The sequence below is a fragment of the Empidonax traillii genome, unplaced genomic scaffold, assembly GCF_003031625.1.
Source record: "Empidonax traillii isolate 1590-97213 ecotype Southwest subspecies unplaced genomic scaffold, ASM303162v1 scaffold342:size1861417, whole genome shotgun sequence".
NCBI classification, from domain to species: domain Eukaryota; kingdom Metazoa; phylum Chordata; class Aves; order Passeriformes; family Tyrannidae; genus Empidonax; species Empidonax traillii.
In genome coordinates, this window is record NW_020955535.1 from 1,373,462 (window position 1) to 1,398,921 (window position 25,460).

At 51.4% G+C, this 25,460-nt stretch overlaps 1 protein-coding gene across 1 annotated transcript in view; it reads right to left on the minus strand.

The window, feature by feature from the left end:
- The window catches only part of PTP4A3 (protein tyrosine phosphatase type IVA, member 3), a 43,033-nt gene extending 17,831 nt beyond the window's left edge, over positions 1-25,202 (minus strand). The window contains exon 1 of the mRNA XM_027892231.1: positions 25,062-25,202. The gene's annotated coding sequence lies outside the window, so the exon portion shown is untranslated. The remainder of the gene's footprint in view (positions 1-25,061) is intronic.
- Positions 25,203-25,460: the final 258 nt, after the last annotated feature.

The following is a 25,460-nucleotide window of genomic DNA, read 5'->3' on the forward strand; positions in this document are numbered from 1 at the left end:
AAAACTGCAGAGGGAGAGGTAGCCCACCAAAAACACACCTGCAAGATAAACCAGCTCATGTATCTTCCTCCTTTTTGGTGGTAAATGCTGGCTGACACGTGATTTTGCAGAAGAGAGCTGTACAGCTCCTGACTTTATAGCTCCGGTTGGATTTGAGTAGTTTGGTAGTATTCAGGCAGCAGGGAAAGGTGCCAGCATGATGCTGGTGTGGAGATTGCAAGCAGCAGGCACTCGGGAGACCAGGAAAGAGGGAGGAACTGGGAAGCTGAGGCAGCAAGCCAGCCAGACTGATAAAAAGAAGAGCACAGTCTTCCCGGCACTGTGCAAGCTGGGAATGCACCCGAGGCCCTGGTAACATGATCGACCCTTTCTTATCTTTTATTTGCACCTCTTTGAAGAGAGGCGAGGGCACAGTGTGGAAAGTGCCTGTAAAGGTCCTTTGGGAGTCATTTTGCCTCTCACCCACTTTGGTGCCGGCACACAGCCCCGATGGGACACGGACCCTGTGCTGACATGAGGATTCCTGTGATGCCACTGGTGTCAGGGCTGCATCTCCTGTCCAGAGCTCTTGGGGCAATGCCCCAGAGGAAACATAAGGTGCTCCAGGCATCCCTTCAACAGCTCCTTAGCTGGAATTTCAGCTTTTCCCCTCACATGCAGACCCCATGCACCTCCACTTTGCAGTCTCCATGGAAGGCTTCTTGTACCAGGAGAGATCCAGCCATCAGAAGAAGATCATAAAAACCTCAGAAAGGCACCAAACCTTCAGCACTGGGGGGGGGGGGGAAAGGAGTGTCCCCAGCTGAACACAGCCCTCCCACCCTGTCCCTGGTAGCAGATGACTCATGGGCAACAGGCAGGGGTATTGCTTGCAGCGAGATCCTGGTTTTATGATCCGGGATATTCCCTCCGCCACCTTCCTCAGCAGCCATGAGGAGCTTGGTGAGGACTCAGAGGCTCTTCCTGGCTTGGATTTGAAGGGAAAAGAGGAAAAAAAAAAAAGAAAAAAGAAAAAAAAGAGGGGGGCGGAAGAGAGGCCAACTCCACAGGGAAAAGTAATAACAGGCTTCGGGCTGGCTGCTTCCCAAATCTGCAGAGGGTGTGCCCTGGAGGGTTTTTTGGTGGGGGGGGGTGAAAGGCTTGGTCATTTAGGGACGGATGGTCCCCACGCTCTGGCGCCTGATGCACTGGGAAGTCAGGCACCCCAAATACTGGGGCCAGCTTCCCCCCATCCTTCAGAGATTTCTTCTGGCCAGAGGAATCAGGGATGAAAAAAAAACAATTCTGCATCTGACTGGGCATTTCCAGGATTCCTGCCTTGCCCAAGAGCATCCTCGGAAAGAAAAGAATCCCAAAGCAGCATCTTTGTCCCAAAACACACACGGGGGGGCAAGCTGACCCCAGTGGTCCCCCACAACAACTGTCACTGCCACTTGTCTCTCCCACCCTAAATATCTGGTGCGGCTGAACACCTGCTCATCTTTTCTTGTGGTTTCTCACAGCATTTTGAGTTAATTTAGTACTCGTGGCACGTGTCTGAGTGGCAAAATTTGGGGGTGGGGGTGGAACGATGCCTCTTTCAGGGTAAACAGGCAGCAGCACCCTCCTGGGGAGGGCATGGAGGGGCTGCCATGACCTCCCCACGGAAGTACAACTTGAGCCTGTGCTGGGTTGGCTGTTTTCGGGAGGAGTGCAGCCTGCATTTAGTGTTTTCTGCTGCTGCTTATCCCAGCACCAGTATTTTGGCTCCTGGTCTTCAAACCCTCTGTGTTCCACCAGACCTGGACTTTGCTATCTGGCGTGTCCCCGCTCAGCGGGGACTTTCCGATGGGAAGATGTACCCACACCACCTGGTCCTACCTCCTCCTCAGGTCAGCAGCAGCCCTGACCAAAGGCCACCGTGGCCCTGTCTGCGTCATCGGTGTCCCTTGCACAACCCCCAACGCCGATGGGCCGCGGTGGCTTTGATGGACATCTGCTGATGAAGAAAGGTGGTTCCAGGGGACTCAGTCTACCCAGCAGGTGGATTTTGACCTGTAGACAGTGTTGAAATACTGCTCCATGACATGCTGGGGATGCAACGCGGGACAGAACATGCTCTGCCCGTGATAAACCCCATGGACGCATCATCTCTGGTGGCGTCCAGCTACAGCCAGCACTGTCTGGAAAAGCCATGCTCTGGAGAAAAGCCTCTCTTCCAGGTCAGTGCCACCAGGTTTTAGGTGGAGTTTGTGAGTCACTGAGCTTCCTCCACCATCCAGACCCTGTGCTCTAAGGGGTTGCCCTCCCAAACCATCTCACTCTTCCTCTGCACTATTTGGCCTGCACATTTCACCCCATGGAGGGAGGGTCACACATATCAGGATAGGCTGCTGTGGGGTGGCAATGCCACTGGCCCTCTCCCTCATTGTGGTGGACACTGAAGCACTTCTGAAGGCAGCCACCATCCTGCATGGAAAACCTTGGGTTGGCTCCTCATCCTCACTAGCCCCGACCTTAACACAAGAAACCACCACTTGAAACAGCCCTTTCAGGGATGTCCCTTTTCCAGTAGGATGGGACAGAGATGCTGTATGCAAGCGTCCCCTCAGGGCTACTAATAATGTGGAGAGACACTATCTGGGGGGAAAACATGATGGGTGTCAGCCAGGACAATTAAAAGCCATTGAGCAAGCAGAGGGAGATGGGAAAATGACCTGCTCCTGGGTGGGGGATGCAGCAAGATCTGGCAGTGGCCAGGCTTGCTGCAGATCCCCAGCACACCGCCCTCCTGGCTCATCTCCCTGAGCCCAGGTCCTGCAGAGATGATTTTCCCTGCAACCTTCTTCCAGAAAACGCCTTAGCTCCAGCAAAAAGCCACAGCACAGCTCCCTAGTTGCCACAGGATAACAGCTCTGCAAAAAACACACATCAGCAAAGCCCTAGGGACAAAGGTGGGTACCTCTGAGCTGCTAGTTTTGGATGCATAACTGTGGCATGGCCTGATCCTGCACCCTCTCCCACCCTCCTGCACCCAGCCACCCCCAGCAACAGGGACAAAATCCTTTGGACCTGTTGCCCTTGCGCAAAAAGCCGGAGCCAAGGGACGCCGTGCCAAGAGCTGACCCCCACCCGTGGGAGCTTGCAGAGCAAATAAAGTTGTTTTTTTTCTTTCAAATAAAAGATCAAAGGGGATGAAATGCTGAAAGTTGCAGCTGTTCTTGCTGGTGGGACATCAATGTCTCCACTCGCCCCGCAGAGCCTGCTGGGTGTGTAAAGCACTGCCCCATGTCCTCAGCCCAATTCACACCCTGTCCACAGGGCAGATGGGGCACCAAACTGGAAGGAGGAAAAGGGAGAATCGAGCATTGCTTTGAAGGCAGTGCAGAGCTCAGATTGCTCAGGATCTGCAAACCAGAATCACAGAACTGCAGAATCATTCAAGCTGGAAAAGACTTCCAAGATCATCAAGTCCAACCTTTGACCAAATACCATCACGTCCACCAAACCATATCACAGAGTGAAATGTCTACTTGTTTTTTGAACACTTCCAGAGATGGTGCTGTTCCAATGATTTACCATTCTTTCAGTGAAGAAATTTTTCCTAATATCCAACCTGACCTTCCTGTGGCCAACCTGAGGCTATTTTCCAGCTATGGAGCTCCTGAAGCTCAAAGCCCCTGGAAATGCCCCTTGCAGCTGGGCTCACAGGGGCTTAAAAACTTGAGGATGCAGCTGTGGTTCTTCCTCCAGCTCAGGAATTGGTGGCCAGGGAGATTTTATCGTGCCCTTTCAATATATTAAAGGGAGCTTATAAGAAGATGGAGAAGAACTGTTTACTATGGTCTGTCATAGTACAAGAACCCACAGCTTTGAATTGAAAAAAGGCAGGTTCATATTGAACATAAGCAGAAATTTGCTATGAGAGTGGTGAGACACTGGAACAGGTTGCCCAGAGAAGCTGTGGATGCTGCATCCCTGAAAGTGTTCAAGGTCAGGTTGGATGGGGCTTGGAGGGAGCAACCTGATCTAGTGGAAGGTGCCCCTGCCCAGGGCAGTGGGGTTGGAACGAGATCGTCTTTAAGGTTCTCTCCATCCCAAACCACTCCCTGATTCTATGAGTGACTGACAGTCAGAGTGGCCAGGTGGCACCATGACCTCTCCCCAGGGTTCTCCACATCAGCTTCCACCCAGCTCCCAGCTTGCCTCTTCATCAAGTGGAATCCAAACTGGACTCAAGTTTAATCGAGGTATTAAAAAACCTCGCTGGACCAGGACTTTCTGCAAATTGCGAAAAAGGGCTGAAAAATCCTCAGGACCAGAGTCCTACAATGCTGTAGTTTGGAACATGGTCTCACAATGCCAAAATGGGCTCCCTAGTTATTACCAAGCCAGTTCCTTTCTGGTCTGAACATCAGAAGCAGAAAGCAGCTGCTGGTGCTCCAGACAATCATGTTATAAATCACATCCTCACTTGTCAGGCAGTGATGCTCTGGCACGCCAAGGCTGCTCCCAGCCGCTGTTTGAGGCGAAATCAGCTAAAAAAAGGATGGCAAACTATACAGATCCTGACGCTTCTTGCACTTAAACGAACTGTCTTTCAATACAGAAGATGAAAAGTCATCCAATCTTATTCCTGTCACTCACAGGAAGGATTTCCAGCAGCGGCTTTGTAAGAGCCAGCAAATGCCCCGGCTTCTCAGGAAGGGAAATTGCAATGATTTGCATGAGCAAAAATCTCACGTCAAAGCTGCCGTGGGTTGATGATCCTTTCTCCTCTTTCCATCCTGGTAGGTAAAGCAAGGACAAGGTTGTGCAGCTCAGCCCAGCTGGCTGCAGTGGACTGTGCCTGGGTGATTTTGGAGAAGGACCACATTCTCAAGGGAATGGCAGCACAAGGAGGAAACCCATCCTGCCCACAGTGCTACTGTGGAACATCCCTCGAACACCACAAACAAGTGTGGATGTCGCATCCCTCGGAAAGCAAAGCTAATCCAACAACAGGGACGGTTCAACCCCAAAACACCTTCCCAGACTCTTGGGACAGTATGGAGGTGAAGCAATCATCACACAGTAGCATTTTGGGGCCGGAGGAGCAGTCGGCATCGCCACACTGCTTCTCCCCAAAATGCCCAAAGGTTGGAAAGAGAGCGTCTGACTACTCCAGAGGTGCCCAGGAACGCTTACTCATGAGCACGCTTTGGCTCTGACTCTCTTTCATCTGGATATTTGCATAAATCCGATTGCTGCCCTTAGGGAGATGCAAATTCCCTGCAGAAAGGGAAGCGTTTGAACGTGCTGGCTGCTCAGACAGCGCCAGGCAGGGAAAGCGCCGCTTTTATCACCTGAAAATTAAATAAAGGCTGAGATGTGAAGCCTCTCCACCCTGCTAAGCAGGAAAACTTCCTCGGCTCCTACGGCCGGATCCAGCAGGGATGGGACAGGCAGGATGCAGTGTTTCATCTGTGCTCTGCACATCCTCCCCAGCCCCAGGGATGAGCTTTAATGGCCTGGAGACACGCAAGCTGCTCCTGCTCTGCTTGGCTCCCCGCTTGGCTCCCCAGCTCCCGGATGGTTTCAGAGGCATTTTGACACTCCGGTGTGGGTGGCATTTCCCAGATACCCTTGCTGTGCTGGAGCAGGCTCTCATCAAGTTGAAGGCAAATGAGCTTCCCTGGGTAAAGGAAGCCAAAATTCATCATTTATGATGAAGCCAACTGGTGATAGTAAGTGTTTTTGGAGAGGCACACACACACGATCTGCCTCTCCTCAGGGAAAAAGGCAAAGGAGGTGAATGAAAAAGCAACGCCAGTAACAAGCATAAAGCTGCTCATCCATCTGGCTTAAATATCGGCTTTGAGATCTGGACATAATGGTCCCTGCCCCTCTGCTCCTGGAGGCACACAAGGTTTCAGTCTGGGCAGGAAAACAGCCATCCTCCATCCTGCCTGTCATGGGTGCATCCCGGGAATCTCTTTCTCATGCAGTTTCCTAAAGAACGCAGCCAGCAGAAAATGCAACACCAAGAAACACCTATGGAGGCCTTGCAGAACACCCAGTGCTGACTTAGAGCTCAATTACAAGCTCCTGTGGTACAGAGAGGAAGCTAAATGAGAGCGTGTACCTGGCTCCCTGCCGAAATCCATACTATTGCAACTATCTTGGCAGAAAAACCCTATAGGTACAGATGTGCCCGAGTACTCCCAGCAGCCAGCACAAAGGATATTTTGTTATTTCACATATAATTTAAATTTGGCATCACACAGGACAGTCAATAGCAAAACCAGCCCAGGGATGGGCTGGACCACAGTGGGGCACCCCAAGGGATACTCAAGATGTCCCCTCCAGCCACAGGACATGGGGCTCATGTACTCCAGTGCAAAGCCAGCAGGTACCTGGTTTGGCTCAGCCCTGCGAGCAGGAGGCCATCATGACATCAATGGCCATCTTGGTAGAGGCACCACGGAGTCGACCTCGCCTTGGGGGAATTAAAAAATAAATAAAAAAAAAGTTTATTTTCAGCTTGATCTGCTCCCAGCCCATCTCCCTGCAAACAGGCAGAGGTGGCACGGCACTGTGGGCAGCACTGGGCCAGGCAGCCAAGGGTTGCTAAACGAGCTCTGTAATTCAATGCTGAGGCAGGGGGTGAAACTCTGCTGCTCCATGTGGGAATTTCCCTGGCATTCTCTTTTATCAGTTGGTCGATAAAATATCCCCACCCATCCAGATCTACCGTAAGTGTCGACCATCAAACAGATGGAGCACATCCTCTGCTGTCATTAGCACGTCCTGGGCTGGTATTTACTGGAAACACAGCAGAGGGACTTCCTTCTAGCTCAACTGGATGTTGGCACCTGAAGGTCTCTGGGGACCTCAGCAAGGGGCTTGCCTGCAGGGTCTGGAGATGCCAACTGACCTCTCCCATGAAGCTGGAACTGCAGCCTCCCTGGAGGCTGTCACAGTGTAGGAATAGGAGATTTTTAAACTGCTGCTGCACCCCTTTGATGCCAGGGTGCTGATAAAACCCTGGTCCTTGACCTGTCCACTTCGATAAAACAAACAGCAGCTCCATGAAATCCCAGCTAACTTTAGCAGACACCAATTTTAGCACCTCGCGGGAGGAACTGCTGCCCAGCTGCCTGCATGACGCCTCTGCTGCGTTTTTATCCCCAGCTTCAGGCAGATATTCTGGGTTCTGTAATGCCTGAAGACAGTTTTGGGGGAATAGACAGCCATTTTTAAAGCAACAGCAAAAATAAATCGGTATTTTAAAGGGAAACAGAGTGGAGAAAAAAAAGCCTTGCTCTGGAACAGCATCTGCAAAAAAACCTGCAGTAGTAAGATTTGCTGACAAAAACTGCACCCACATGTGGGCCATCCCTATTCCACCCCCCACCCCAAAGCTGTGCCCTGAAATCACGAAGCTGGACCGTGGTCTGCCCCACTTGCCCATAGTTCACTGACAGCCTGGGCTTGTTATCTTGGGGGAACGGAATAAGGTGACATGGCTGTCCCGTGCAAAAGCTTTCTGCACATTTGTCATCATTCAAATGGGCTTAAAATCTGATTATTTTTTTTCAATTCCATTTTTGGAAGTGATTTATCATGTCCCTGCATTTCAGCAAAGAGCAGTAAATGGATGGAGGATGCTCAAGAGCAGCTCTGAGATACACAGAAGATATCTTCGTGTCACATTAACCCAGCTTTGTAAAATACGAGAATTTGAGACAAACACTTTCTCCAAATCACGCCTTTTTCAATGAGTTCATTTTCAGGAATCTGTCCTATCCATTCGCCTCAAAAAATGTTTGTCTCTGGCTCACGTCCATGAAACCAGATAACTGGGAGTTTATAAGTTCATAACTTGAACCGAAGTCAGAAAGTTTTGTCTTTTGTTTTCCAGAGCTGATTCACGGCCAGCCTGGACTGCAATGTGGGCTTGCTTCTAATTTTCTGTCATTTCAGGGTTCACTTGCAGTTTAAGTGATTCTCTGCTGCTGCCTGATGTCTCCTGTGCTGTCATCCCAGCTCAGTGCTGGCACAGCTCGTATCTGCACTCCCCAAAGCCTGTCTGGACCCACTTTTTGACCCTGATCAAGTGAAATGCCCCTGGATTTGCTTCTTTGCTAGAACTTCAGAGGGATGTCAAGCAAGGATTTTGTTCCTGGGGCTGCCCAAGTGATCATCCCCAATGCTGAGCACAGGCAGAGAGCACCACCTTGGACCTTTATTTTTATCTCCAAAGAGACATTTGAGCTTTTCCAAATTGAGCTTTTTTTTTTCCCTCTCCGCTACACCAACACAAGAATTGGAACTTCCTTATTTCACTGAACCCAGCTGTATTTCTGGTCCTGCAAAGTCAACAAAGAGGAGCAGCCAGTTTTTTTGGCTCCCTTGGAAACTCTGCAGTCCAAGAAAATCAGACGAAACATTTGAATACACTCAAGCTTGTTCGTCAACAGTCTGATTTCTGAGGGACCTGACCCTGCGTTCAGGCCGACCAACGCTGCACTCACAGCAATATTTTTGGGTCCTGTGTGAAATACTCCTGCAATGGTCCTGCTGCCAAGTCTTGCAGAAGTTCCCAGGCTGAGGGGCTGCTCCTGGTGGATGTGAGGAAGGAGCCTCCACTGCAAGGCTTGTGTGAGTTGCTGAAACATCTCAGCTCACCAGGGAAGGGTCAGAAGAGGGGAAGGACGTGCACAATGTTAACTACAACTCGAGAAAAGCACCAAAGTAAATACAGGCAAGTGTCTGATATCTCACATCGACTGTCACAGAAGGGCTGAGGTTGGAAGGGACCACCTTTCAACCTCCCTAACGGATGAAGCATCACTACGAACCATCAGTGCCTTCATGGGCATCCTGCAGGTAAGATGGTCACTGCAGTCACACATCACCACTATGCCTTGATGGATGGATGAGATCCCTTGTGGTGGCCTCTTGTACTGTGCTCCTCTGAGAAATTTAGCATGTAAAGTACACGCCTAGGGTTAAGGGATATCCTTTCCTCCCTTTGCCCTGCCCAAGGTCACTGAAGGACACGGACCTGCATGGAGAGCATCCTAACCCATTCCTGAGAGACAGATCTCCCTTCCCAGATGCCCCCTCCCAGCTCCAAGCAGCACCAAACTCTTCCCTTGGGGTAAAGCACCCCTGAGCAACAAAATCTGGCCATCACCCTGAACCTCCGAGGAGGTTTATCCTCAAAGCCCATCCAAGGCCTGGTGCCTGGCCATGGCCCAGAGATGAGGCATCTGGCTGAGCCCACAAGGTGGAAAGTTCAAGTGGCTGCTGTTTATTTGGCTTTGCAGAGAGCAGTCGCCCAGCCTGAACGTGGGCCAAGCACCTTCCCATCGCAGGAAGCGCTGCCGGAGTCTTTAAATAACAGCCAGTGGTCGGGGCTTTGGTTTACAGCTTTGCTGGATGGAAAACCACCCCTCACAGCGTGTCTGCTTCAGATCTCTCCTGGGTGTAATGGCAGCTGCTCACCTTCTAGGTCTTCATGTCCCAGCCCCATGAGTTTCATGGAAGCTTGAGAGAGGCAGAAAAAGATCTCCCAGCATAGGTATAAAAACACATACACGCTTCTCGTCCCTTGGGAAAGATGAACTTCATGTCCTACAGTCAAAGCTTCACTTTGCTTTCTTGTAAATTAGTTGTTCCTTGGGGCTCTCCTCACCCTCCCCATCCTGCTGTTCAGGTCCATACACATCTCATCATACCCCACCATCGACCCGCACCACCAAAAAGTGCTCCTCACCTTGCTGCTGCTGCTGCTGGACTGGTGTGTTACTGGTTCATATGGTTCAAACCAAGAATAAAATCCTTCCTCCAGGGCAAGGAGAAAATCCCAAGATCCCCCCCCCACAAAGGCTTTCTCAAGTATTTCCCTGGAGGACTTGAAATCAGAAACCTTGCCAAGAACCTGGACCGAGCGGGTCACCCAGCAAATCCTGCTTTACTGATGGAAAGTTCCCAAAAGCTGTTTCACTGGGGAGCCTGGCTAGTTTGGGATTTTGGCAATGCAGGCTTGCCAGGACTCTGGGGAATAGAAAGGACTTTTTTTTACCTATAGCTGTCATTAACGTATTAACCCAAAATGATGGCTGGAGAGAGGAAGCTCCATAAACAAGCAAAATAGCATTTTACAGCTGGAAAATAAGACCTTGCCCTGACCTCCTCTTGGGCAGATCCACTGGTGCACAGCAAACCAGCATTTTATTTTAAACTGTGCTTGTAAAAAGTAAAAAAAAAGCTGCTTCCTTGACACTTAAGTCAGGTAAGGACACAGCAGGCCAATCTGCCTTATAAATAAGCCTGCTCTTGTATACACATGTTTTAAAATAGGCTTATGAAATGTAAACACACGGGCTTTAACAAAAAATAATTCAGCCTCACTGAAACCATTTAAGTGGGGCTGGGCCAGACTTCCTGAGCCAGGCCTCAAAGATCTGCCTGAAGACCCAAAAGACCCTTAGAGACATTCTCATAAACACAGTAAAAGGAGCAAAATTTAGTATTTTTTTTAAGGATCACCTTTGGAGCTGCATCTCTGCCTTGGTTTTGAAGCATGAGGTTTTAGGAAGAGATTAGGGTGGGAAGGGTTTCTTCCAAACTCTAACGTGGGCATGTTCCATGCTGCCCACCTTCTTCGTACCACTGAGACAGGTAATTTTTCTATTTGTCTCCGACCTCTCTGCCCCAGGAGAGGAGCCAACCACCAGGAAACCTAGGCTTTAAAAATAAAATGCAGCCTTGGCTTTAGAGTGGCAGGTGCAAGGAGAAAAGCTATTTGTAACCCTCATTCTGAAAGAGGGGAATGCTGGGACCCCTCAGAGAGGGGCTTGTCTGAGTTCAGGAGATTTATCTGGAGGCAGTGGAGGGGTCTCACTGGTGGTTAATCCTGGGGCTGGGCGCTGGGAAGGGGACATCAAAGCATTCCTGCATCTGCTGGGGAAATGGGAGAGGCAACAGACAGCAGTTCTGCCTCCTCCCAGCACAGCTGCTGGGGCGACAGGCGGCACGGATCCGGCGCTTGGGGCTCTCCATGACCCAGAAAAGCGCTGGAGATGTCTGAGCAAACTCCTGAGGATGGATCTTCCCACTTGGGTTTGCTGGGTTTCCACCCTGCTGCAAGCACAAGCCAGGTAAACTGCAAGGAGAGGTGCTCCAGCCCTCTGGATCATTTCTGTGGCCTCTTCTGGACCTGCTCTAACAGATCCATGTCTTTCTTGGGGTAAAGACTCCAGACCTTAACACAGTACCCCAGGTGGGCTCTCATGAGGGCAGATTCTACAACTCTACGAAGATGAGCTCCCAGCAAGCTCAAGAGACCAGTGGCTGGTGTCCCTGTGTCCATCCATCCTGGGATCCACCACGGAAACTTTTTTTATCACAGGTAAGAGGATGGTTCAAACCTCTTGTGAGCTGGTGTGGCAGCAATCCAAGAGTTAACATCCGCAGATAAAGAGTTAAGGATTTAGCAGGACCTGACATCTCACAAAGGGTGTCTAAGGTAACTTTGTCAAAGGCTGGCATTCAGGACTTCTCCACCCAAGGAGCCAAACAGCCTCAGGCAGGCTGTCTCGGGGGACTTCTGGGTACACTGCATAAATCTCCAACCTTATTAAAGCTCCAAAGAGCAGAATCCAGCCACTGACCTTCTCCGGAGCAGAAAACGACAAAACGTTTCCTGTTATTTATAGCAGCTGGAGAGCCTGATGGGAAAACCCCACTTGTGAAACGCGGGCTGCCTGCCACGGCTGCTCTGCAGAGAACGGTCAGGGCGCTCCGAACTCCAGCATGGATGGACCCTCCACCCCTGCAGCCACTTCACCCCGGGGCAAGACCATGCCCAGAGGCTGCCCAGCAAGGAACAGGCATGTGGATCTCACTCCCACTGGCTCTTCCAACTCGAAACAGGCAAGGCTGAGCATCCCAGGAGAGGGAGCTTCACCTGTGGGCTACAGGGACCCGGTAGTCCTTAAGGAGCAGAGTTCACCTATATGAGGCTCCACCTAAACGAAGCTGAGGTGACTGTCAGCTTTTAGGGAAACTGAGCAGAGGGGACAGCCCCTTTGCCCCCCTCCACCAGGTGCTACCCCCCTCCTCAAAGCACACCAGGACACGCACTGGCACGTTTTGTGCGCTGACAACTGAATTTCCACCACGCCGGCACGCACCGAGGGTGCTTTCTGGCACGCTCAGTCACACAGGTGCAGGAAACCTGGCAGCCCAAGGCGAGCTCTTCCTGCACCAGTACAGGCTTTACCTCCGAGAGAGCCTCCCAGCTCCGGCCCTGCTCGAGAGGAGCGTTTGCTGTCACGCTGTCGAGGAGGATTCCCACAGCTTCTGTGCTGGGCCCGCGCCAGCGCGGGCGTTCCGCTCGCTCCCAGGCCGAGGGAAGCAAGCTGCTCGTCACGCACTGCCGTGAGAGGCTGCGAAGGAACTCGCCAGCCGTGACAGGAGCAGCCGGCTCCGGAGCTGCCACGGCTGCGGCTCTTCTCCGGTTCGAAATGCTGCGATGGCACCCAGGGACATGCACACAGCACGGCCCTGCCACAGTCTAAAATAAGCCACCGGGGTGGCAGGGAGTGTCATCGATGTCAACGCAGCAGTGAACAGCTGCTGGGGTTTAGGATTATGCTGGGAGCAGCACAGGTCACACTCCCGAAGTTCAGCTTCACCGTGAAGCTGTTGCTCCTGCCTGGGCAATGATGCTGTGGGTAGGATTCAGCTCCAGAGCAGAAGTTTGAATTTAGGGACCCAGGAAGTTTGTTAAAAGTCATAAAAATCACAGAATGGCTTGGGTTGAAAAGGACCTTTAAATGTCATCTAGTCTGACCTCCCTGCAATGAGCAAGGAGGTCAGACTAGATCAACAGTGACCTTTTAGGCTTGCTCTAATTGAGTCACCTGATGTCACCTGCTGGCCTTCTCCTTCTCTGGTGCAGCTCTGCTGCCAGTGAATCCCTACAGCTCTATGGCCACTGTGGGAGACTGACACACCTTATCCTCAATAACAAAACCCCAGACCAGAGCCATGGCCAAGCCTGAGGCGCATCTCCAAAGAGCCCAGCCAGATCTTCTCCCAGGGAGATCTTGGCCCTCATGATGGAAAAGTTCCTTCTAAATATCCCCAGGCAGTTTGCCTGCAACTCCAATTAATAACACTGTATTTTGTCAACAAAGTCGGGTCAGCGGCAATTCATAGACTTCACGCTGGTTAACCTTTTTCCACCAAACAAGCCCAGGGATATTTTGACTCCCTGCCCTTGAGAAGTTTATTTGTGTGGGATCCGTCCACTTACCGGCTTCCGGCAATGAAAAGACACACAAGGAGCGTAACCGCTTTCTAACAGTCAGGGAAAGACTTGATGGTTGTGGCCAGGGCTCCCCAGCACTGGAGCCAGAGAGGCAGAGATTTGCCAAAGCCACCTGAGAGAGGCCAAGAGGCTTGTAATTAGCCTGGGAGAGAAACCAGAGTGAGTGCAACAGCCCGAGCATCATCCCCATACGCAACAAGATCTTCTGCGGAGAATTTGTAGCTGTTCTACTTGCTGGAGACAAAACACGTGGACTGGGACCATGGAGCCCCAAAGAAGACTCAACAGGGAAGGCACATCAGAGAAAGCCATCCCCACTTTCACCCCTGTCCATGTCCCATCACCCAGGAGATGACTCAATATCAAACCAGTTCAAGCTTCCCCAATACTTTCCACTGCCCAGGACCACATCTCATCATCTGATGCTCACAGCATTTTGTAAAAACAGCAGATGCAACGAGTAGAATCAGGGAAATGGAATATCTCAGCCTTGGCCTGGTGAGGATTTCATGCCTTTCAGAAGCAGAAGAGCCAAGGAGAAAGATTTCTCCACCTTCCTCCTGAGACGTGTGGGATGTATCTCTCAGCCTGGGACCACGGGCTGTTGCAGCCCACAGATGTTTTGCTCTGGGTAGCACAGAAACCTTCACTGTGATTAGAAGGAATTGGCAAAAAGGGATTCAGTTTGAGACTCCTACACTGCCTGGGCTCTCCTGGCAAATGATTTACAGATGCTGCAACTGGCTGGCGTGCTCTTCACCCAGACAGAACAGCATCTGGCAGGCCCATTACTGCCTTGTGTGGAGGGTGTGCCCTGGAGAGCCTGGAGATTTATTGTCCAGATATAAAGTGACTGAGCTCTATCCTAGGAGCAGCTCCAGGGAAAAAGCAAAGAGCTTCTTCATAAAAGAGCCTGCTTATCACAGTTGCAATTATTTGCACATGAAGGGGAGGCCAGCAGGGCAAAGGCACCCCAGGGTGATATGGGGAGGTGACACCCTGCTGGTTCCAGCGGGTGCTGCCAGCTGGAGGAGGGTGTCTGGTGTGGTGGAGGAATGGCTGACCCAGAGAGGGGCAGGGAAAGCTGTGCCTTTTAACAGCAGTTGGGATATTTTCTCCGGCACATTCCTCTCCCTCCAATGATCTTGTGGGAGCCTGGAATTGTGAAACGCAATTCCTCCCTGCTGGCAGCTCTGTGGGGATGCCAGAAGCCAGAGCAGCCTTGCATGGGGGCAGGATCAGTGTCCATCACATTGCAAACACGAGACACTGATAATTAAACTGGGAGGTGAGGAGAAAGCCTTTCCCACCACATACCTCCTTCCTGGTCTGGCTTGTCCCTGCAGCAGGGCAGAGCATCTCAGACTGGGGCAAAGGATACAGCACGCTCAGTGTGATGAAATATCTACTTCTTCTTGAGATCTGGGTGAGGTCACGCATTTGGATCACTTTGGGCTGTATCTGCTCAGGGATAGAAAGTTAAACCCTCCAGATTTCAGTGCAAATCCCAGTAGGGAGCAGCAGCTGGGAGAAAAGCCTGGTGGGATGCACTGGCTCCTGGGTGGCTCTTAGGGGCCACATGAGACCTTGCGTGGTGCCTGATGTCTCCATCCATCCCATGGATGGAGGGACATTGGGCTGCATCTGGCAGTGGTTTGTGAGGCCCCTGGTCACAGCCACGTGCTGGGCTGAGCCATGCACGCTGTGGTGCACGTCTGTGGGACGTGCCTTCACCCACCTCTGCTTTCAATTAAAGCCACTAATGATTTTAGCAAGGAAACCCTGAACCAAGCACAACCCGTGGCGGGCTCGCTAACACTGGCCAGATGTGCTGCTCCTGGCAGGTGCCACGGTGGCCACAAGTGTGCAGGTGGCAGGAGGAAAATAAGAAAAAACAAGTAAATTTATGGGTCACTGCCATCAAACAAACTCCTCTGGCCTCAGGAAAACTGAACGGAGCCGGTCCTGGATGCTTTGCGGTCTGGGCTTGGGTGAGGCCCCAAGGCTGCAATGGTTTTATTTAGGGCATGCAATAACCTTTGGCTCCTATTGTATTTGTGTTTGCCAGAAAGGCAGTTGGTCTGGCTGGATTAAAGCTGGCAGTAATTACGTGCCAATGCCTCCTCTGTAGCGAGGAGGGGCAAAACCTAAAAAGAAAACCATGTGGGCGTCCCCCCCACTCGCCACTTCACGTGGAGATGGCCCCTCACTCTCCCACAAGCAGAAATCCAGCTCATGCCCAGAGTTAACACTTTGGAAAGTTATTGACAACACAGTCCAAAAGGGAGAAGAGATGTGGAAATTGCTCCTGGTGTCAAATGTGTTTCGTAAGCCACCAGCTGCATCCCCTGAAGGACACTCTGCCTCGCCCAGCCACCAACCCAGCAAGCAGCCTTCCAGCCTTCCTTGCTTCCCCAAGCACCAAATACAAACCAGATGCTCCAAAACGCCTGGTTGAAGACATTCCCTTTCATCTGGTAATTGCTGCTTCCGAGGCAGAAGATCTTAAGCAGTCCTCAAACCCTCTTGAATGACCCAGTCGCCTATTTTTGTCCTTTTTGGGCTTCTGAGTGTCTTTGGCTTTGGCATTTGAGCCACCCTGCTGCTCCTCATCCCCTCTTCCTGGCAGGTGATGGCCAGACTCAGCTTCCTTGCCATGATTCGGACCCTTGGGATTGGTTTATGGCCACCCACTTGCCACCAGGCACATGCAATCCCACTGGAAGAGGTGCCATGATGCCACTAAAATAGGCACCTCAGCTCCCCCAGTGCCAGAGGGGCATGGTGCAGGAAAGCCAGCCTGAGGGGTGCAAAAATGTGGTGCAAAAGGCAAAAAACTAAGATGCTTTTTGCAGTAATGGCAGTGGTAACAGCTCCATCTAAAACTGGAGCAGGAGGAAATCCAAAGCCCCCAAAATTTGTCCTACACAACCCTAAATTTAAATGAGGTACCTCTGTACCGAGGATTTCCTCTTGCCCTCTTGAGTCACTGCATTTCTAGTTTTGACTAATAAAACAGCCAGTCCTCAAACCTCAGGCTCTTTACTGCTTGTGGTTCCTTCCCCTTCGTTTCTAAGAAATGAGTAACAGGAGCAGAAGGTTGCAAGACACACACTGGACTCTCCTGGCTTTAAATACAGCGTGAACCCAAATAAACGGGGAGAGGGGAACAAGGAAAATCGACTGCAAGGACAAAATGCCCAGCTGCACCCACTCTAAGTGCTGGAGGCTGTGGATGCTGGTTTAAGCAGTGAGAAAACACGATGCAAAAGGCAACAGCAGCGATACCACCGGCGAGCGCGGGATGCTGCAGCTGTGAAGGAGCCCACGGGCTGCTCAGAGAAGATTCAGGATGGAAAGTTAATGCCCAGCGTGATGTACTAAACAACCATGGCCTGGAGAAGAGGAGCTTGGGGTCAAAAAAAATCACTTAACACGGAAAGATACCACGGGGTCTGCTGGTTTCCTGCTTGTATCTGCTGCTGATGCTCAGTGCTGCATCAGCATCGCTCTCCCCCAAAGCCCAGATGAGCATTAGGGGGAATTTTGTTACAACAGCCCAGCAGTTTTGCTGGAAACTGGGAGAGATGAGAATAATCCTGCTAATAACTGCAGAGCCCGGCTCCTCCTAGATGATGCCAATTTATGTGCGGTTTAATGAGGGCACGGAATGATGGAAGGACACTGCAGGGGGACATAAAATCCTGCCTCAAATGGACACACACTGGTGCAGTTTAGATTAGGCTGGATGAAAAAAAAAGTAAACACAAATAGACTCTTAACTAGAGGAAAACTTGAAGGAAATAAGGAGCTAGTGAATGACGGCACCTGAAGCATCTTTCCTTCCATCAAAGGTACCAGCTGAGTTCTGCCTGCCAAGGAGAAGGAAGGGGTCTAAATCAAGATGGATAAACCAGCATCTCAGCATCACTGGGAATAAGCACAGAGCTTCGAAAGAAAGCATATAAAAGGCATCAACATGCAAAGAAAACCCACAGCAAAGATGCAGCTGCAAAAACTATGGGGGAAATGAGTTCCCAAAGTAGGAAATTACCATCCTGGGGGGAGAGCAAACACCTCACAGCTCTTCCCATACCATCCTGGATGGCCCAGTGCCCCCAAAAGGGACAAGTAGTAAAGAGCCATGCGTGTACTTTGCACTGATGAACTTTAATGTTGTAAATCCACTTCAGCCTCTGAATAAAGTGCCTGGCACACCCATGCACTGGAAACCTCTGCTCCACAAGATCAGGGCTGAGATTAGCGGAAGATTAGCACGGGCAGGAGCGTGAGCCCCAGTGCTACCCAAAAGAAGAGGGAAGGGTGTTACTGAAGGCTGCTGCATCAGAAAAAAAAAACCCTTGATCTTCTGCCAAGATGGCTTTTGCTCTGCAAAGAAGTGTGCTACTGAAATAAAATGATGGGTTCAAATCTGAGGGTCCTTCTGCAGGATGGGACCAATCCCTGGTGAGGATCTCCAGAGGCAGCACGGTGGATTTTCCTCTGTCAGTGGGAGGGTGGGCTGCAGATGGAGTCGCTGGGGCTGTGTCTCCACTGCAGGAGTGAGGAAGCCTAGATGCCCTTACACCCCCTCCATCCACCCTCAACCAGGAGCTCAGGGGTTATTTAGGTTGGCAGACCCAGGGCTCTCAGCACAGCCTGCCAGAGGATAAACACCAGAGCAGGGAAAAGAGCCATCCGAGCTAAAAGCCAGTGCGGGTACAAGAAGAACAAGGCCAAATGGGTACGAGTCATCCACAAATAAATTTCAGCTGGAAACGAGAGCAGTTTGTATCCGTGTGAGCAGCAAGGCTCTGGCAACAGCTTTCCCGGAGGACTTGCCAGGGTCAAACGGCTCATTAGTTTTAAGAAGGAAACTGGCAGGGGGTTTGTGTCGAGGCTGCTTGTAACAGAGGAGGGGGGGACCAGCCAAAAATTGGTGGTGGCCTTGGGGCTGGATTCAGCAGGACATGTGTCTTCTGCCACAGCCATCCCACCTGGCAGCTGTACCTGTGCTGGCGGGGTAACAGAGGGGGGCAAACCACACCCACTTGCTCTCGGAGAGAGGGAAGCTGCACGGGGAGGAAAATAAAAAGGCACCGTTTTTCCAGCTGACAGGAGCCTAAACACCGGCTGGGAATTGGGCTCGGGGCCCCGTGTGAAATTAAACTTGGCTTGTCTTAAGACAGCGGCTCTAGTCCCCGAGCACCCTACGAGCATTTGGGTAATAGCAGGGGGAATCAGACCTAGCTGTCAAGCGTGTTGCTATTTGTGCAAACGCTGTGTACCGGAGGGAAGCTTGAAGAACAAGTCCCCTTTTTATAGCGCGTTGGATGCTGGCAGCGAGCCTGCAAATTAGAAGGAATTCAGTGAGGAGCAACAACAACAACAACAACAAAAAAAGCCTAAGGGGCTGGAGGGATTAGTTTTGGAGGAAAGGAAAAAAAAAAGGGAGCTAAGTGTGTGGTCCAGTGGACGCGACTTTGGGCTGGGTCTGCACCCGGTGTTGTCCCATCCACAGCAAACCTCCTTGTGCCATGTGCAGGTTTCCCAACCCGACCTTAAGAAGCAAGATGTGTTTTCTGCCACCTCAGGAGACAGCTCTGTCATGTCCACAACAGAGAAGAGAAATATCTTAAAATTATATACATGATAGAAAGTTCATTAAGAAGCTGCCAGAGCAAAGGACAGCCCACAAACAAAATCGGTTTGAGCTGGGAGTAGCTTAGCCATGGCAATGAAGGGGACAAACCGCCTGCTGCGATGGGTTTTCTAGGGTGGTTTTACCCTAAACTACTCAGTTCATTCCCAGTCTCCTTGAACTAGCTCACAGAGGTGCAATATCCATGCCTGGATGCAGTCCTGCTATCAGCATCCCTTTCGTCAGGGACACTGAGAGGGGCAGGAGTGACCTGGATCATGGGTTTAATCACCAGTCTTCAGCCTGGCTGCTCTTGCACTGGTGCCAGGGCCCTGGAGAGGGGACTCGGGCAGGAGGCCAGCACTGTCCCTGCAGGGAAAAGCTTGGCTGTCCCCAGCTCGGGGTACCCAGCCTCATAGGGACATCCCCGCGACCAGCAAGTTGCACCAGACATGCAGCACCCTGGGGAGCACCAGCACAGGCACATCCAGGACCTTTCAGGGATGAGACTAATTTTCCTGTTTGTTGACCAAACCTCCCTGTTTTAGTGCCTGTCACACAAGCACAGATGGAGCTATAATTTGCCATGACGGGTGATGTAGGAGAGGAGGGGACACAGAGGCTGGGACAAGCCTTCCCTTAAATGCCCCCTAACGCCACCTTAAAAAATAATGAACTGGGGGCAGCGGAGGTTACTGGTTTGCTATGAGAATTTTCATGAGCATGAGAAAAAAAAAAAGACCACATTGCTCCAAAGTTGCTTGTTATTTTTTTTTTTTTTTTTTTTTTTAGGCAAGCTTCGGGGGCTCTGGGAGAGCAAAGCTCTCTGCAAAGTTTGTTTTCTGTTGTGCCCATGTTACCAAGCAGAGCTGGATGAGGAATGTGCGGCGAGGGGGCACCCGGCTGGGCTGCACCCCTGGGTAAGCCCTGGTGGCCAGGTATGATGGCACATGGCACAGTGAGGGTCCCTGGGCATTGCCTCCAGCCTAGGACACTGCTCAGCCACCCACCTTCCCAGTTTAAAGCAAACTTTGCTTCCAGCAGCGCCCCACTTCTGACCGCTGTGTTGCACACGCAGCTAATAAACAAACATCATATAGACATTAAAAAAAAAGTGTCTTCTAGATGTTGGGATAATCAGGGCAATTCCCCTGGCGCCTTTCCCCGGCATGCCAGGGTGCAGCGCGGTAGCCAGCAGCTCCCAAACCCTTCTCCGGAAAAGTTCAAACCCTCAAATACTTGGAATTGCTCTTTGAGGGAATTTATTTTAAAGCCGCTTTAACGGCAGCTGGGAATTACCAGGGAGGCACTTTGCTCTGCAATTTCCCAGCTGCTGACCCTGTTCACATGAAGGGGGCCCCGGGGCAGCCACCCAGCTCGGGGACATGTGCCGAGCCAGGACCGCCTGGAGTTGCACCCAAAACTTCCCTTGTCCCAGGTTGCAGCAAAAGCACAGAGAGGGGCTGTTCTGCATGGAAGGAGCGAGAAAAATTAACTCCCACATCCAGCAGCGTGAGGGCGTGAGCTGGGATGTGGTAGGGTTATTTTTTAAGACCCTGTTCCCATGAGGGATGAAAACTGCATCCAACCATGTTGCTTCTTTCCTGGAGCAAAAGCTGAGCTGAGAGGCTGTGAGCCTCCCAAAAACCAAGTCAACATCCCAACGTGCCGGTGGCACGTTGTTTTTTAAGAAGCATTTTGGTCTTGAAAAGAGTTATTAGGCAAAACCCCTGACAGCAAGTCAGCACTTAAGTGTTGGCAGGACTGCGAGCCACAGGTCCTGCTGGAAGACTGGAAAATGCTACCACCAGAGCTGTGGTTGCTCTTCTTGCAAACCCTCCATGTCCCCATTGCCCTGAGAGGGTTATGGAGCCCTTCTCCTTTCCACATCTCCATGGGGACATCTCGTTCACCCTGTCCAGGCTACCTGACTCAAGCCCTGGAGATGAGGTGGCAGCCCTGGAAGAGATGTAGGCAGGCGGGATGAGTCTAGTGGCAGACAGAGGCAGCTCCAAGCCCAACTGCTGCCAGATGTGAACCCACCTGCAGCTGCCAAGTCACCCAAGACGAAGGGGCCCCCAAAACCACAGGCAAGGGTTGGGCTGATAGGCATCAGTCCCCCCGCAGCGTGGCACCCGTGGCTCTGCGCCGGCTTTCTTCTCCCTGCTGTCATGCTTGAAACACATTTGTGGGAAAACACAGCAGAAAGGAAAGGGTTTGAGTGGCAGTTTGGAGAAGGAGATGGGGGAAGAAAACAACTTGGCAAGGAAGGACGGGCTGAAGGACACAAGTGTTCCCATTTCGGTTTACAACTCCCAAGGGTGCCGCTCGGAGCGTTTATTGACCAACTCGCCCGCTCTCGATGAGCTGGCCTTGCAAACTGTGGCAGCAGGGAGGCTATTCCTGGTCAAGGCGTGTACAACAGCAATGCTTTCTTAACTTAAAACCAACCAGTGACTTGAACGGGACTCAAAACGCACAGTCAAGGACTTTCCTGGAGTGGATCTGGCTCTGCAGCCACTGCACCTGTGGTATCACCTCAAGGCCAACACAAAAAAGCCATCAAGTGCCCTCATGAAATGCTTCAGGGGTCCCCCAAACGGGGGAAAAAAGACCCAAATCCCAGCCAGGCAGACACAATCTGCTCAATAAAATCAAGGTGGACCCCTGACTCCAGCAGTGCAGCAGAGAGGACTGAGTTGCCTCTCTCAGTATTAGAAGGGAAATAATAATCATTGTCATAATAAAAAAAAGTGAGATGCAGCCAGGTCAGGTTCACTAAGGGTGAAAGTCAGTGGTTTGACTCCAAACCCAGCTGTTCTCCCCAGCATTGATATGATCTTCCCCAGCACAAGTCTGTGCGGGAACTCGTCATCCCCCAGTGTTCCTTGCAACACGATAGCACGCCACATCGCCCCCAGCTCCCAAGTTAAACATCTTATTAACTGCAGTGACGTAAAAGAGGAAATCTCCGAGAACTATCGCAGAGATGAGAGGGAACACATTTATCATCAGTAGGCGACGGTACCTCTGCAGAGAGATGTGCACGTAAACCAGCATCCAGCCCCTCCTTCCTCTCCCTCCTTAATCACTCCATGTCATGGGAAACTAAACCTGACATCCAAACAGCCCCGATGCGAGATGCCTGCTGTAAAAATATTTTTAAGACTGAAAAACAACAACAACATCAACAACAAAAACCTTGCCTTCCAGGAACCCACTTGGATACAAACCCTGCGCAGCTGCAGCCACCCTCCGCATTCATCGCGTTCATCCCTCCTGCTTCGGCTCGGAAATCAGGCAGGGTGGGGAAGGGGAAAGGAAATACAAAGACACACACACAAAAAAAAAAAAATAAAGGGAAGGTGGTGGTGGGAAAAGCAGCGATATCGCAGCCGATGAGCCGCGAGAGAGGCTGTCGGCAGAGCGGTCCAGCAATCCCCTGAAATTCAGACGGTCACGTGCATCGCCTGTCTGCAGCCCCAGCGCAGCCCGGGCTCAGCACTTCGCCCAACTGCACACGCAGCACTTCCCCGCGGGGTGCTCTCCCGCCCCACCCATGCCCCCGTCACAGCCGTGCCCGGCAGGTTTTGGCACCGCAAGGTGACCCAGGGCTCCACGCCGAAGCTGCTCGGGCTGCAAAGGTGGGTTCCGGACACGCGAGCGCAGGGCGCGCTGGAAAGCATCGCTGCGCAACCACCCTCCCCCGGTAGCTTCTCCACCTAAATCCCAGCCCTGCAGGCAGTGCTGTCTTCTCCACCACGATGTGCAACAGTGGCCACCTCCCCACGGTGGGGCTGGGGCAGGGGTCCTACTGGCGTGGAGGAGTGCCAAGAACATGCTGTACCCAGCCCGCCCCTGGGCAACCCCGGGCATGTCCAAAACCAGCCCCAGAGCTCCCTGGGCAGTTGTGGTTGCATCAGAGAGCAGTGGGTGAGACCAGACACCTCTGGGGCAAGGTGGCAGCCAGCTTCTTTCTTTCTTTCTTTTTTTTCCCCTTTAATTTTCACCTGGGACATGCTTTGCACCAAAGGGATGCTTTAGACTCCATCCTACACTGCCCCGCAGCAGCTCCTGGGGACTCGCAGCAACCAAGCAATCACCAAAGGCCCCTCTGCAAAGGCCATGAGGCCGAACAGACCCAACTCACCATCCCAACCCCAAAAACCTCCACGACAACTAAAATGAATTTTTTTTCTCTGCTTGCACCCATTCTTCACGTAAATTAGCAAGAGGAATTAGGAGACTGAATGTTCCATGCTGCCTCGGCTTCACCGCCTGCCCAGAGATGCATCGCATGGCACTAAAGTCAGGCAGAGGGACTAAAAAAAGAGTGTGGTTGCTTTTTTTTTTTTCTCGTAAAGCCGGACTGCCTTTCACGGCGACTGTATTTATAGGTAGAGCTGTTGAAATTTTAAGGGCTCCTTGCCACAGGAATCCGGCCGCGTCTCGTGTTCGTGAAGTGGCGTAACTTGGCAAAAATGAACATTCGACAGGCCGATGGGCGCTGCCTCCCTCCCTCGATTTTGGGTTTAATCAGAAGGGAAAAAGAGAAGATGCAAAAATGAGCCATGCACGCCACTGCCATGTGCCACAATCTGTATTTTCCAGATTCAGAGCGTAATGAACACGGGACTTCACACCCGCCCCTGCACCGGCACTTTCCTTTTCTGTCAACGACAAAAAAAAAACCAACCAGCTTTCGCGGGTGTTTATTTTTGCTTTCGGTTTGGCTACCCGTGGCACACACAAAGCCTCCTCTGCACTTTGTTTTAGAGCTGAAAAACCCCAGCAGGGTTCAGCCCCAGAGCGGTAAAACTCGCTCTCCCCGTCCAAAGCCTCCCGGGAACGCCATCCACCAACACGCCGCGGCACATGATGCCCAGAAACCACGCGGTCTCAGCCCAAAAGCTGGCAATTTTCTTACACAACAGCACTGCTACGCCGCTAAAACCCCTTTTTATTTTAATTTATGCTATAAAAGTATGCTACGCCCTGTCCAAAGACGCTTCCACCCCGCCGAGCACGTCTGGATGCTAAACTTTGATTCCCTATGGCAACGTGCGTCTATTTAAGACAAACCCCAAACCATAATTAAAGTTATTGATAGGAGCCCATGTTTACTGTTTGCTATTTTAATATCAAGTGCTGTTGGCTTTCAAGCCACTCATTTCCATGGCTTGCAGGGGAAGATGAAGCTGGAAACATGCCTAAACGTCGGGGGTTTTGACGTTTCCATGGGCACTTCTGCTGTCAAATCAAAGAAATGCACTTAACAGGCCGATCCCAGCGGATGCTTCTCATCCAGGATTGCCTTGACTGGAAGCCGGCAAGTGATTTTTGAGCTATCAAGGCACACACAAAAATAAAACAGCTGTAACAAAAGCTTTTTGCTTCTGCAAGCAGCCCTCTCCATAACCAGAGCCAACAGGGCGATGGCTCGGGACACGCTGGTGACAGGACTATTTCCAGCCTTGTGGAAGCCAATGTTCCCCAAAGGAACAAATTTCAGGTTGCAGCACTTAGCAAAGGTTAAAATATCTTCCTTCCCTTGCCCAAGTGCCAAATTTGGGACTGTACCCCTACTAGCCAGCACCTGGAAGGTTAACTCTGAAGCCTAGTGACAACACAGTGTATATACATCCTGGATGTATATAAATATTGGTGCAGAATATTGGTGGGTCCACAAAGCCCTGAGCTTTAAATCCACCTGCAACATTTTCAACATACACTATGACAAAAAAATTAGTGATCGTTGTAACAGTGGGATTTAAACCCAGCTCACAACAGCGGAGGGAGATTCACGATATTTCGTATTCAAACAAGTCACCAGCCCCATTTATCCCCATTACTCTTTTCCCACTGCTGTGGAATAAATACACGACTTCATGAAGGCTCAGTCTTCTTGCTGATCCTCCTTTAGCCAGAAGGATGCACATAAACCCAACCCAGCAGCCCTAGATGCGAGATCTCCTCGTTTATGTTTCAGCTCCTTTCCACTGAAAGATGAGGCTGTAACTGAATTAACTGGAAATTGGCAGCGGCGCAAACTTGCCAGATTCTAGCTAATTGTTTGGATTAGTAATCCCAGTTGTACGCAAAAATGCACCTTACCTACGGCAGAGAAAGGCACGGCATGGGGTGTCCTCCTGCTAGGTGACCTGCCTGCTCTGGGAGTGGGAACTACTGGCATTCCCAAGCCCCCACCCGCGAAAGGCTTGTCAGCCTAACGAGACATGCTCAAATATCGAATCACTGAATCATTAAGGGTGGAAAAGACCTCCCAGATCACCAAGTCCAACCCTCAGCGCAGCAGCACCACCACGTTCACCACTGAACCATGTCCCCAAGTGCCACATCCACACGCTTTCCGAACACTCCCAGGGACGGTGATTCCACCACCTCCCTTGGAAGCCTGTCCCGAACATGCCCCGGGAGAGGCCGTCCCTGCCGCAGCTGATGCAGCCAGCGCAGCCCCATCGGTCTGACGCGGAGAGGTGGGAAATATCCATG